Source organism: Callithrix jacchus, chromosome 22 (genome assembly GCF_049354715.1).
Source record: "Callithrix jacchus isolate 240 chromosome 22, calJac240_pri, whole genome shotgun sequence".
In the NCBI taxonomy this organism is placed as follows: domain Eukaryota; kingdom Metazoa; phylum Chordata; class Mammalia; order Primates; family Cebidae; genus Callithrix; species Callithrix jacchus.
Window position 1 is genome coordinate 5,988,257 of NC_133523.1, and position 12,497 is coordinate 6,000,753.

The window sequence follows — 12,497 nt, forward strand, 5'->3', positions numbered from 1 at the left end:
GGGCAACAGAGTGAGACTCAAAAAAAACCCGCCAGGGGTGGTGGCTCAGCCCTGTAATCCCAGCACTTTGGGAGGTCAAGGCAGGTGGATCATGAGGTCAGCAGTTTGAGACCAGCCTGGCCAATATGCTGAAACCCCATCTCTACTAAAAATACGAAAATTAGCTGGGCATGGTGGTGGGCGCCTGTAATCCCAGCTACTTGGGAGGTTGAGGCAGGGGAATTGCTTGAACCTGGGAGGCAGAGGTTGCAGTGAGCCGAGATTGGGCCATTGTACTCCAGCCTGGGCAACAAAGCAAGACTCCATCTCAAACGAAAAAAAAAGCCGGTTGTGGTGGCTCATGCCTGTAATCCAAGCACTTTGGAGGCCAAGGCGGGCGGACCACCTGAGGTTGGGAGTTCAAGACCAATCTGACCAACATGGTGAAACCCCATCTTAAAAAAAAAGCTGCCATCTTGCGTCCCCGCATGTGTGCACCTAATCTCAGCTGGTCCACCCAAGACCCCCTGAGCACCAACCCTAGTCCCGCGCGCGACCCCTTATCTGCTCCAACAAGATGAAAGAAACAATCGTGAACCAGGAAAAACTCGCCAAACTGCAGGCACAGGTGCGCATTGGTGGGAAAGGAACTGCTCGCAGAAAGAAGAAGGTGGTTCATAGAGCAACCACAGCAGATGATAAAAAACTTCAGTTCTCCTTAAAGAGGTTCGGGGTGAACAGTATCTCTGGTACTGAAGAGGTGAATGTGTTTACAAACCAAGGAACGGTGACCCACTTTAACCACCCTGGTACGGGCATCACTTTCACCATCTCAGGCCACGCTGAGGCAAAGCAGCGGACAGAACTGCTACCCGGCATCTGCAACCAGCTCGGGGCAGTCTGACTAGTGTAAGGAAACTGGCTGAGGCTCTGCCCAATCTGCGGATGGAAAAGCGCCACTCGCTACTGGAGAGGAGGAGGAGGATGAAGTTCCAGATCTTGTGGAGAGTTTTGATGAGGCTTCCAGGAATGAGGCAAACTGACCTGAGTCAACTTCTGAAGAAGAAACCTGAAGAAGTTACTGGGAGCTGCTCTCTTACATGATGACTGCTTTTTAAGACCTTTTTGATCATGGATCTGATAGAATCTAGATCTCTAGTATTTTTAAGCCCAAGCCCCTCGGACACTGCAGCTCTTTTCAGTTTTTTGCTCGTACACAATTCATTCTTTGCAGCTAATTAAGCCGAAGAAGCCTGGGAATCAAGTTTGAAACCAAGGTTAATCAAGTTCTTTGCCTAGTATTCAGTGTTATTTCTTATTTCGTCGACACCAGTCTGTACATGGAAAATAAACCTGCCTATAGAAAGCTAATCGCGGCGTGTAATACGGCTGATAACCTTTGGAATCTGATTGAAGATTTAAAATCACAGTGTAGTTAAAAAAAAAAAAAGAAAGGAAGGAAACTAAAGCTTGACCTGACTGTGTGTAGCGCCCTTCCACAAACATACACCATTTAGCTACAGCCCTAGCCCCCAAATCCCCTCCCCAGGTGGACCAGGACGACAAACAGACATCCCCTCCACCACCCAGCTCCCCAGCAGCAACACTGACTCCTTCCCCACGGAGTAATCTTGAAACAGTCTCTGCTCTGAGTGCGGGGGAAGCAGACGGTCTCCGAGGCCTCTTTAGCTGCTGAGATCCCGAATCTTGGCGAGGGTTTAAGAGCAGGCAGTAAGGTAGTGACTGGTGCCCACGCCCAGCCCAGCCTGGAGCACTTGGGCAATCTTGGCAATGACTAGGGAGGACAGAGCAGCCAGGCAGCTGGGTGGGAGCCCAGGGAGAACTCTGCCTCCGCTAGGGGGAGAGGAGGGGCCAGGGAGAGGGTGACAAACAGAGGCCTGTGAGCTCCCAGTAGTTACTGTAACAAATGCCACAACCTTAATAGCTTAGAACAACACACATTTATCCTCTTACCTTTCTACAGGTCAGGACTCCGGAATGAGTTTTACAGGCTACAGGTGTCATCACAGCTGTGTTCCTGGTGGAGGCTCCAGGAGAGAATCCATTTCCTGCCCTGGCCAGTGTCTAGAGGCCACCCATGTCCCTCAACTGGGGGTTCCATCCTCCATCTTCACAGCCACAGTGCAGCCTCTTCCAGTCTCTCTCTCTCTCTCTCTTTTTTTTTTTTTTTTTTTTTTGAGATGGAGTCTTGCTCTGTTGCTCAGGCTGGAGTGCAGGGGTGCAATCTCGGCTCACTGCGACCTCTGCCTGCCGGGTTCATGCAATTCTCCTGCCTCAGCCTCCGAGTAGCTGGGATTACAGGCATGCGCCACCACGCTTGGCTAATTTTGTATTTTTAGTAGAAGCGGGGTTTCTCCATGTTGGTCAGGCTGGTCTCTAACTCCCAACCTTAGGTGATCCACCTGCCTCAGTCTCCCAAAGTGCTGGGATTACAGGTTTGAGCTACTGCACCCAGACTCTTGTTTCTTTTTTGAGACAGAGTCTTGTTCTGTTGCCCAAGCTGGCGCGTAATAGCACAGTCTTGGCTCACTGCAACCTCTGCCTCCCAGGTTCAAACAATTCTCCTGCTTCAGCCTCCCGAGTAGCTGGGATTACAGGCACCTGCCACCACACCTGGCTAATTTTTGTATTTTTAGTAGAGACAGGGTTTCACTATGGGCCAAGCACAGTGGCTCATGCCTATAATCCCAGCACTTTGGGAGGCCGAGGTGGGTGGATCACAAGCTCAAGAGATCGAGACCAACCTTGCCAACATGGTGAAACCCGTCTGTACTAAAAACATAAAAAATTAGCCAGGCGTGGTGGTGCGTGCCTGTAGTCCCAGCTATTGAGGAGACTGAGGCAGGATAATCGCTTGAACCTGGGAGGCAGAGGTTGCAGTGAGCCGAGATCCTGCCATTTCACTCTGGCTTGGTTGACAGAGTGAGACTCTGTCTCAAAAAAAAAAAAAAAAATAGAAGTGTGTGATGTTTGCAATTCACTTTGAAGGGCAGCAAAAGGATAAGATGGAGTGATGGCTAGATGAATGTATGGGTATATTAACAGCTCTGTGATCGAGCAAATAGAACCAGGTACTAACTGTAAAACCTCGGCCAGGCATTGGCAACTACAGCCAGTGTAGTGTTTGCTTTATTTATTCACGTATTTCGAGGCAGAATCTCGCCCTGTCTCCCAGGCTGGATTGCAGTGGCATTATCTCGGCTCACTGCAAACTCCGCCTCCTGGAATCAAGTGATTCCTCTTCCGCAGCCTCAGCCTCCTCCTCAGCTGGGACTATAGGCGCCCGCCACCACGCCCGCCACCACGCCCGCCTAATTTTTGTATTTTTAGTAGATACAGCCTTTCGCCATTTTGGTCAGGCTGCTCTCAAACTCCTGTCCTCAGGTGATCTGCCCACCTCCGCCACTCAAAGTGCTGGGATTACAGGCGTGAGCCACCTCGCCAGCCTCCGTGTTTGTAAATGAAGTTACATGAAAACATTTTTACTGGCACACAGCCACACCTATTTATAAGTTGTCTATGGCGAATTTTATGCTATAACGCAGTAATCCCCAATCTTTCCCTCACCCTGGCCCAGTTTTGTGGATGATGATTTTATCACAGAAGTGGAGGATGATTTCAGGATGATTCAAATGCATTACATTTATTGTTCACTGTATTTATATTATGACTACACTGTAATATGTAAGGAACTAATTATACAGCGCACATCACGTAGAATCAGTGGGAGCTCTGTGCTTATTTTCCTGCAACTAGATGGCCCCCATCTTGGGGTGATGGGAGGCTGGGAGACACTGACAGATCATCAGCCATTAGATTTTTTTTTTTTTTTGAGATGGAGTCTCACTCTGTTGCCCAGGCTGGAGTGCAGGGGTGCAATCTCGGCTCACTGCAACCTCCACTTCCCAGGTTCAAGCAATTCTCCTGCCTCAGCCTCCTGAGTAATTGGGACTACAGGCACACACCACCATGCCTGGCTAATTTCTGTATTTTTTGTAAAGACAGGGTTTCACCATGTTGCCCAGAGCTGGTCTCAAACTCCTGACTTCAGATGATCCACCTGCCTCGGCCTCCCAACATGCTGGCATTACAGGGGTGAACCACCATGCCCAGCCCAGCTAATTCTGTAATTATTATTGCTGGAAACAGGTTCTCCCTATGTTGCCCAGGCTGCTCTCAAACTTCCAGGCTCAAGTGATCCTCCCACCTTGGCCTCCTAAACTGCTGGGATTCCAGGCTCGAGCCACTGCATCCGGCCTTCACATTATCTTCCAACGTGGGTTAATTCCATGACTCACTAGAAGAAGAGTTTCCAGATAAACACAGGACACCCAGTTAAATCAGAATTTCAGATCAACGATGGATAAGTTTTTAGCATAAATATGCTCCAAATACTGCATAGAATCAGATTATCCTAAAAATTATTCTTCATGTATCTGAAATTCAAATTTAAATGAGCCCTTTTTATGTACTAAATCTGGAAACGCTAATCTGAAAGTATCTCTTGAACTGAGCCTGTCTCATTCTTTCCTCAAAAAAAAGTTCCAAAAAAAGTGTTCATTAAGTGGCATTATGTCACTTCTTTTTCTTTTTCTTTCCTTTCTTTATTTTAGAGATGGAGTTTCGCTCTTGTTGCCCAGGCTGCAGTGCAATGGCAAAATCTCAGCTCACTGAAGCCTGCATCTCCCTGGTTCAAGCAATTCTCCTGCCTCAGCTTCCAGGGTAGCTTGGATTACAGGCATGTGCCACCACGCCTGGCTACTTTATTTTTGGTAGAGATGAGGTTTCTTCATGTTGGTCATACTGGTCTCGAACTCCTGACCTCAGGTGACCCGCCTGCCTCGGCCTCCCAAAGTGTTGGGATTACAGGCGCGAGCCAGCACACCTGGCCGGCATGATGTCATTTCTATTACCTCCTCTACCAAAATCCAGTAGCCCCAAATGGGTATTCTGAGATTCATCTTTTATTTCACTCTTTTCCTTCCCTTTCCTTTTTTCTTCCTTCCTTTGTTTTCTTTATCTTTCTTTTTTTTCTCTTTCTCTCTCATTTCTTTCTTTTTTTTTTTCTGGATCTCGCTCTGTCACCCAGGCTGGAGTGCAGTGTTGCAATCATAGCTCATTGCAGACTCGACCTCCTGGGCTCAAGCGATCCTCCCACCTTGGCCTCCCAAAATGCTGGGATAATCCTGGGGCCTCTCCCCTTGGCTGGTAGGTGGCTGTCCACGCACCATCTATATCTGATGGTCAGCCATCACTCCCAGCCCCTTTTTCCCCCAGTCATCTGCAGGGAAGTACTAACAGCTTGCCTCCAAATGTATTGCTGCTAGGATTCCTACCGGATTCTAAGATTCAAAGGTGTAAAATCTGTCCGCCCAGCTGAGAACTCATGTTTCTTTCTTTACATCACACTGGAACTTACTCTGGTCCAGCAGAGAGAAGGTTCTCTGCCCTCTCCCTTCTTTCTTTCCTTCTTGAAGGCTGAGCCCGAGGAGGGAAAATCGGAAAAGGAAAGATAAAGAGGGAACGTATGTTACGGCTTGCATTGTATCCTCTAAAAAGATATGCTGGCCAGGCGCAGTAGATCATGCCGGAATCCCGGCAATGTGGGAGGCCAAGGCGGGCAGATCATGAGATCAGGAGATCAGGACCATCCTGGCTACCACAGGGAAACCTCGTCTCTACTAAAAATACAAAAAAGTAGCCAAGTGTACTGGCACATGCCTGAAATCCCAGCTATTTGGAAGGCTGAGGCAGGAGAATCGCTTGAACCCAGGAGGCAGAGGTTGCAGTGAGCTGAGATTGCACCACTGCACTCCAGCCTGGGTGACAGAGAGAGACTCAGTCTCAAAAAAAAAAAAAAAAAGATGTGTTGCAGACAGGACACGGTGACTCACACCTGTAATCTCAGCACTTTGGGAGGCCAAGGAGGGAGGATCGCTTGAAGTCAGGAGTTTGAGACCAGCCTGGCCAACACCACAAGTCCCAGTCTCTACAAAAATAATAATTTTTTGGCTGGGTGTGGTGGCTCACGCCTGTAATCCCAGCACTTTGGGAGGCTGAGGCAGGCAGATCACGATGTCAAGAGATCGAGACCATCCTGGTCAACATGGTGAAACCCCCGTCTCTACTGAAAATACAAAAAATTAGCTGGGCATGGTGGTACATCCCTGTAATCCCAGCTACTCAGGAGGCTGAGGCAGGAGAATTGCCTGAACCCAGGAGGCGGAGGTTGCGGTGAGCCGAGATCGTGCCATTGCACTCCAGCCTGGGTAACAAGAGCAAAACTCCGTCTCAAAAAAAAAATAATAATAATTTTTTTTTTTTTAAAAAAAGGTAAGGTAGAGAACCCCTGGTCCCTCAGAATGTGACCTTGTTTGGAAATAGGCTCTTTTTCTTTTTTGAGACAGAATCTCACTTTGTCGCCCAGGCTGGAGCATAGTGTGCAATCTCAGCTCAATGCAGCCTCAATCTCCTGGGTTAAAGCCATCCTCCCACCTCAGCCTCCTTAGTGGCATCTACAGGTGTGTACCTCCAAGCTTGGCTAATCTTTCTGCACTTTTTGTAGAGACAGGGTTTCACCATATAACCCAAGCTGGTCTTGAACTCATGGCTCAAGATGGCATGAACCATCACGTGGAAATACAGTCTTTAGAAAGGTAATAGAGTTAAAATGATGGCCAGGCGTGATGGCTCGCATCTGTTATCCCAGCACTTTGGGAGGCCAAGGTGGGTGAATTACCTGACATCAGGAGTTCAAGACCAGCCTGACCAACATGGCAAAGCCCCATCTCTACTAAAAATACAAAAGTTAGCCAGTCTGTATATCCTGATTGAGGTATACATGTTACATGAATATGTACATATGTCAAAATTCATCAAACTGGGGTCGGGCTCAGTGGCTCACACCTATACAATCTCAGCACTTTGGGAGGATGAGGCAGGAGGATCACTTGAGCCCAGGAGTTTGAGAAAGGCCTGAGCAACATGGTTAAATAATGTCTCCACTAAAAATACGAAAATTAGCTGGGCGTGGTGGCACATGCCTGTAATCCCGGCTACTCAGGAGGCCGAGGCAGGAGAATCCCTTGAGCTCCGGAAGTGGAGGTTGTAGTGAGCCAAGATCACACCACTGCACTCTAGCCTGGGTAACAGAGTGAGATTCAGTCTCAAAAAAAAAAAAAAAAAAAATCACACCGTATACTTAAAATGGATACTTTTATTAGACGATCATTATATGTCATTAGAGTTAACTTCAAAATGACCACACCTCTACCTCTGGCCCTCAAGTAATCCTTCTGCCTTGGCCTCCCAAAGTGCTGGAATTACAGGCCTGAGCTACTGTGTGGGGCCTCACTTGAGTTTTGAAAGGATCCCTCCGACCCCTGTGGGGAGAGTAATTTGCCCGTGAGCAAGAGCTGAAGCTGTGACAAAGTGGAGGAAGTGTGGCGTGGCACGGTGGCTCACGCCTGCAATCCCAGCACTTTGGGAGAGGATCACCTGAGGCCAGAAGTTTGAGGCTAGCCTGGGCGACTCAGTGAGACTCCCATATCCATAAAAAAATAAGAAAAAAGAAAAAGGACCAGGTGCCGTGGCTTCTGCCTGTAATCCCAGCATCCTGGCAGGCCGAGGCAGGCAGATCGCGAGGTCAAAAGATCGAGACCATCCTGGTTAACATGGTGAAACCCCATCTCTACTAAAAATATAGAAATTAGCTAGGCGTGGTGGTGTGCGCCTATAGTCCCAGCTACTCGGGAAGCTGGGGCAGGAGAATTGCTTGAACCCAGAAGGCGGAGGTTGCGGTGAGCCGAGATCGCGCCACTGCACTCCAGCCTGGATGACAGAGTGAGATTTGTCTCAAAAAAAACAAGAAAGAAAGAAAGAAAAGGAAGGAAGGAAGGAAGGAAGCAAACAAGCAGGGCTGGGCTTGGTGGCTCACACCTGTGAGTAAGCACTGGGAAAGGAAAACAACACATTAAACATTTACGGAGTCCGGGTGCCATGGCTCACCCCTGTAATCCCAGCACTGAGAGGCCAAGGTGTGAGGATCACTTGAGGACAAGAGTTCAAGACCAGCTTGGACAACGTAAGAGAAACTCTGTCTCTACAAAAACAAAAATTAGCTGAGCTACTTGGCAAGCTGAAGTGGGAGGACTGCTTGAACCCAGAAGGTCGAGGCTGCAGTGAGCCATGTTCACGACACTGTACTCTAGTCTGAGTGACAAAGCAAGACTCTACTTCAAAAAAAAAAAAGAAAGAAAGAAAGAAAGAAAAGAAAAGAAGAAAAAGAAGAGAAGGAGAAAGAAGGAAAAGGAAAGGTTGGGCTCGTGGCTCACGCCCAATATCCCAGCAATTTGGGAGGCCGAGGTAAGAAGATTGCTTGAGTCCAGGAATTTGAGACCAGCCTGGACAGCACACTGAGACTCTACCTCTACAAAATAAAAATAAGTAAAAATAAATAAAGTTGCTTTTTCTTAATCTTCTTCTATTTCAGATCACTATCCACTTTAATTTAAATTGTGGTTCTTGGCTGGGCACGGTGGCTCACGCCTATAATCCCAGCACCTTGGGAGGGAGAGGCAAGTGGATCACCTAAGGTCAGGAGTTCAAGACCAGCCTGACCAATATAGTGAAATCCCATCTCTACTAAAAATACAGAATTAGCCACGTATGGTGGCACATGCCTGTATTCTCAGCTACTTGGGAGGCTGAGGCAGGAGAATCGCTTGAACCTGGAAAGCGGAGATTGTAGTGAGCTGAGACCCCACCATTGTGCTCCAGCCTGGGCAACAAGAGCAAAACTCTGTCTCAAAAATAAAAATAAAATAAAATAAATCATGGTTCTCAGGCCAGGTGTGATGGCTAACACCTACAATCCCAGCACTTGGGGAGGCTCAGGTGGGCGGATCGCCTGAGGTCAGGAGTTTGAGACCAGCCTGGCCACACAGAGTCTCTACTAAAAATACAAAAATTAGCCGGGCGTGGTGATACGTGCCTGTAGTCCCAGCTACTGGGGAGGTTGAGGCAGGAGAATCACTTGAACTGGTGAAGTGGAGGTTGCAGTGAGCTGAGATCACACCACTGCACTCCAGCCTGGGCAACAGAGCCAGAGTTCGTCTCAAAAAATAATAATAATAATAATAAATAAGTACATAAATAAAAAATTGTGATTCTCAACTGGGAGCGACTCCGCCCCCTGGGGGATACTTGGCAGTGTCTGAGACACTTTTTATTGTTGGGGGGCATTTTTTAAATTGATGGGGGTAGGGATGGAGGTGCTTCTGTTATCCAGTGGGCAGAGGCCAAGGATACAGCTCAGCACCCTACAGTGGCCTGGATAGCCTTTTGTCCTCCCAAAGAATTCTCCAACTCAGATTTTCAGTCGTGCCAAGGTTGAAAAACCCTACTTTAAGTGAAATGCAACAGAATAGGATAAAATAGAATAGAAAATCTCAAAGGACGTTGCTCGAATACTAAGTATCATTTCATAAGGCTTTCGCATTTTTGTGTACTCAGACACTAGATTAGATATGCTTCTCCTTGGGCCGGGTCCAGTGGCTCACGCCTGTAATCCCAGAACTTTGGGAAGCCAAGGCAGGAGGGTCGCTTGAGCTCAGGAATTTGAGACCAGCCTGAGCAACATATTGAGACCTCGTCACTACAATTAAAAAAACTTTTTTTTTTTTTGAGACGGAGTTTCGCTCTTGTTGCCCAGGCTGGAGTGTGATGCTGTGATCTCGGCTCACTGCAACCTCCGCCACCCAGGTTCAAGTGATTCTCCTGTCTCAGCGTCCCGAGTAGCTGGGATTACAGGCAGGCACCACCACGCCTGGCTAATTTTTATTTCTAGTAGAGACACGGTTTCTCCATGTTGGTCAGGCTGATCTCCAACTCCTGACCTCTGGTGATCTGCCCGCCTCGGCCTCCCAAAGTGCTGGGATTACAGGTGTGAGCCACCATGCTCTGCCTCAAAAAATATTTTAAGGTCGGGCACGGTGGCTCAAGCCTGTAATCCCAGCACTTTGGGAGGCCAAGGCGGGTGGATCACAAGGTCAAGAGATCGAGACCATCCTGGTCAACATGGTGAAACCCCGTCTCTACTAAAAATACAAAAAATTAGCTGGGCATGGTGGCGCGCGCCTGTAATACCAGCTACTCAGGAGGCTGAGGCAGGAGAATTGCCTGAACCCAGGAGGCGGAGGTTGCGGTGAGCCGAGATCAAGCCATTGCACTCCAGCCTGGGTAATGAGAGCGAACTCCGTCTCAAAAAAATATATATTTTTTTTATTATCAGGCCCTGTTGTCATGTGCCTGTGGTCCCAGCTACTTGGTAGGGTGAGGTTGGGAGGATTCACTGGATCCCAGAAGTTTGAGGCTGCAGTGAGCTATGCTCAAACCACTGCATTCCAGCCTGAGTGACAGGTGAGGCCTTGTCTAAAAAGAATAAAAAGAAAAGAAGAAAAGGGTGTGATGAATGGTCTTCTGAGAGCCAAACAAGATAGCAAAACGTTCTCCAGACAATAGAAAATGAAACAGGTAAGTTACTGCACTGTTTACAACAGTCACAGGAAGATGAAACTGAGGGCAAACGCTCTAGCGTGCGTGGGATACTAGCACAGGTGTTCAGGGAAGCCTTCTCCCGGGGATGACATTGGAGCTGAGTTGTTTTTTCTTTGAGTTGGAATCTTGCTCTGTCACCCAGGCTGGAGTGCAATGGTGCCATCTTGGCTCACTGCAACTTCTGCCTCCCAGGTTCAAGCGATTCTTCTGCCTCAGTCTCCCAAGTAGCTGGGACTACAGGCGTGGGACACCATGCCAGGCTAAATTTTGTATGTTTAGTAGAGACAGGGTTTCACTATGTTGGTCAGGCTGGTTTTGAACTCCTGACCTCAGGTGATCTGCCCGCCTCGGCCTCCCAAAGTGCTGTGATTACAGGCGTGAGCCACAGTGCCAGCCTTGACTTGAGGTGAGATTTACATGTTGGAAAGAAGCTGGACTCCCAGCAGAGCAAAGCAAAGGCTTTGCGGCTGGATTGAGCTTGGTGTCTGGGGTATGAAAAGCAGACCAGGGCAGGGAACGAGGTAAGAGCAGACATCGGCATGGGGGATGGGGAACCGTGGTTCAATTTCGCTTTCTCAGCCAGGTGCGGTGGCTCATGCCTGTAATCCCAGCACTTTGGGAGGCCCAGGCGGGTGGATTAATTAGCTGACGTCAGGAGTTTGAGACCAGCCTGTCCAACATGGTGAAACCCCATCGCTACTAAAAACATAAAACTTAGCTGGGCGGGTGGCAGGTGCCTGTAATCCCAGCTACTTGGGAGGCTGAGGCAGGAGAATCACTTGAACACGAGAGGCGGAGGCGGCAGTGAACCGAGATTGCTTCACTGTACTCCAGCCTGGACCACAGAGCGCGACCCTGTCTCAAAAAAAATAATAAATAAATAAAAGCTTTCTCAGGGATCTCGTGAAGAAGAGACAGTGGGTCACAGTGACATGGGTGAAACTGGAGCACCTGTTAGGGAGCAGTTAATGAAGGGGAAAAGCAGTTGCAATGCCGTCAGAAGTGAAGCTGATTAAACAAGGGGAGACAGGGAGGGCATCTAAGAGGACCCCACCACCCCAGGTCCGAGGCTGGGAGGGCAGGCTCTGCGGGCCAGCGTCCGGAGGAGTGGAGGAGTGGCTGCAGGGATGGTGGCAGCTGCTGTCCTGGCCCTTCTCCCCAGGGCGGGGGCAGGAGCTAGGGCCCTGGGGGAACCGGCTGAGCAGGACCACCCACCTGACTCACCGCAGAAACTGGGACAGCGGCTGCCCTCCTACCTCCTCAGTCCCAGCTGTAAATGAAGGTAAGATTCAAGATGTCTGGCCGACACCCTCCGAGCCCAAAGGCCGGCTCCCCACTGCGAGGCCCTGCCTGCCAGCGTTGGCTGCCATGTGGGCGTCTGCTTCAAGTGCCTTCAAGGCATTCTCCTAACTCTGCCACCTTCATCTCCTTCCCTCTGTCTTACTCCTGATTTCACAAGACTGGGAGTGTCTGTGTCCCCTTCTATCTCCCCATCAGACTGGAGTCCCCTTGAGGTTACATAGGGCACAAAACTATTCTTATCTAGGGTACCCAGCATCAAGTTTAAGAGTCCAGCACACACAAAAAGAAAGAAAAAAAAAAGGAGTCCAGCACAGCCAAGCATGATGGTTCACGCCTGTAATCCCAGCAGGTTTGGGAGGCTGTGGCAGGAGGATTGCTTCAGTCCAAGGGTTCAAGACCAGCCTGGGCAACATAGGGAGACCCTGTCTCTACAAATAATTTTAAAATTAGCCAGGTGTGGTGGCATGCACCTGTAATCTCAGCTACTAGGGAGGCTGAAGTGGAAGGATAGCTTGAGCCCAGAGATTCAAGGCTGCAGTGTGCTATGTTCATATGACTATATCCCAGTCTGGGTGACAGAGCAAGACCCCGACTCAAAATAAAAAAAGGGTCTACTGAGCCAGGCACGGTGGCTCACA

At 49.0% G+C, this 12,497-nt stretch overlaps 1 pseudogene; it reads left to right on the forward strand.

The window, feature by feature from the left end:
• Window positions 1-508: 508 nt before the first annotated feature.
• Window positions 509-1,022, forward strand: LOC100411758 (transcription factor BTF3 pseudogene; annotated as a pseudogene).
• Window positions 1,023-12,497: the final 11,475 nt, after the last annotated feature.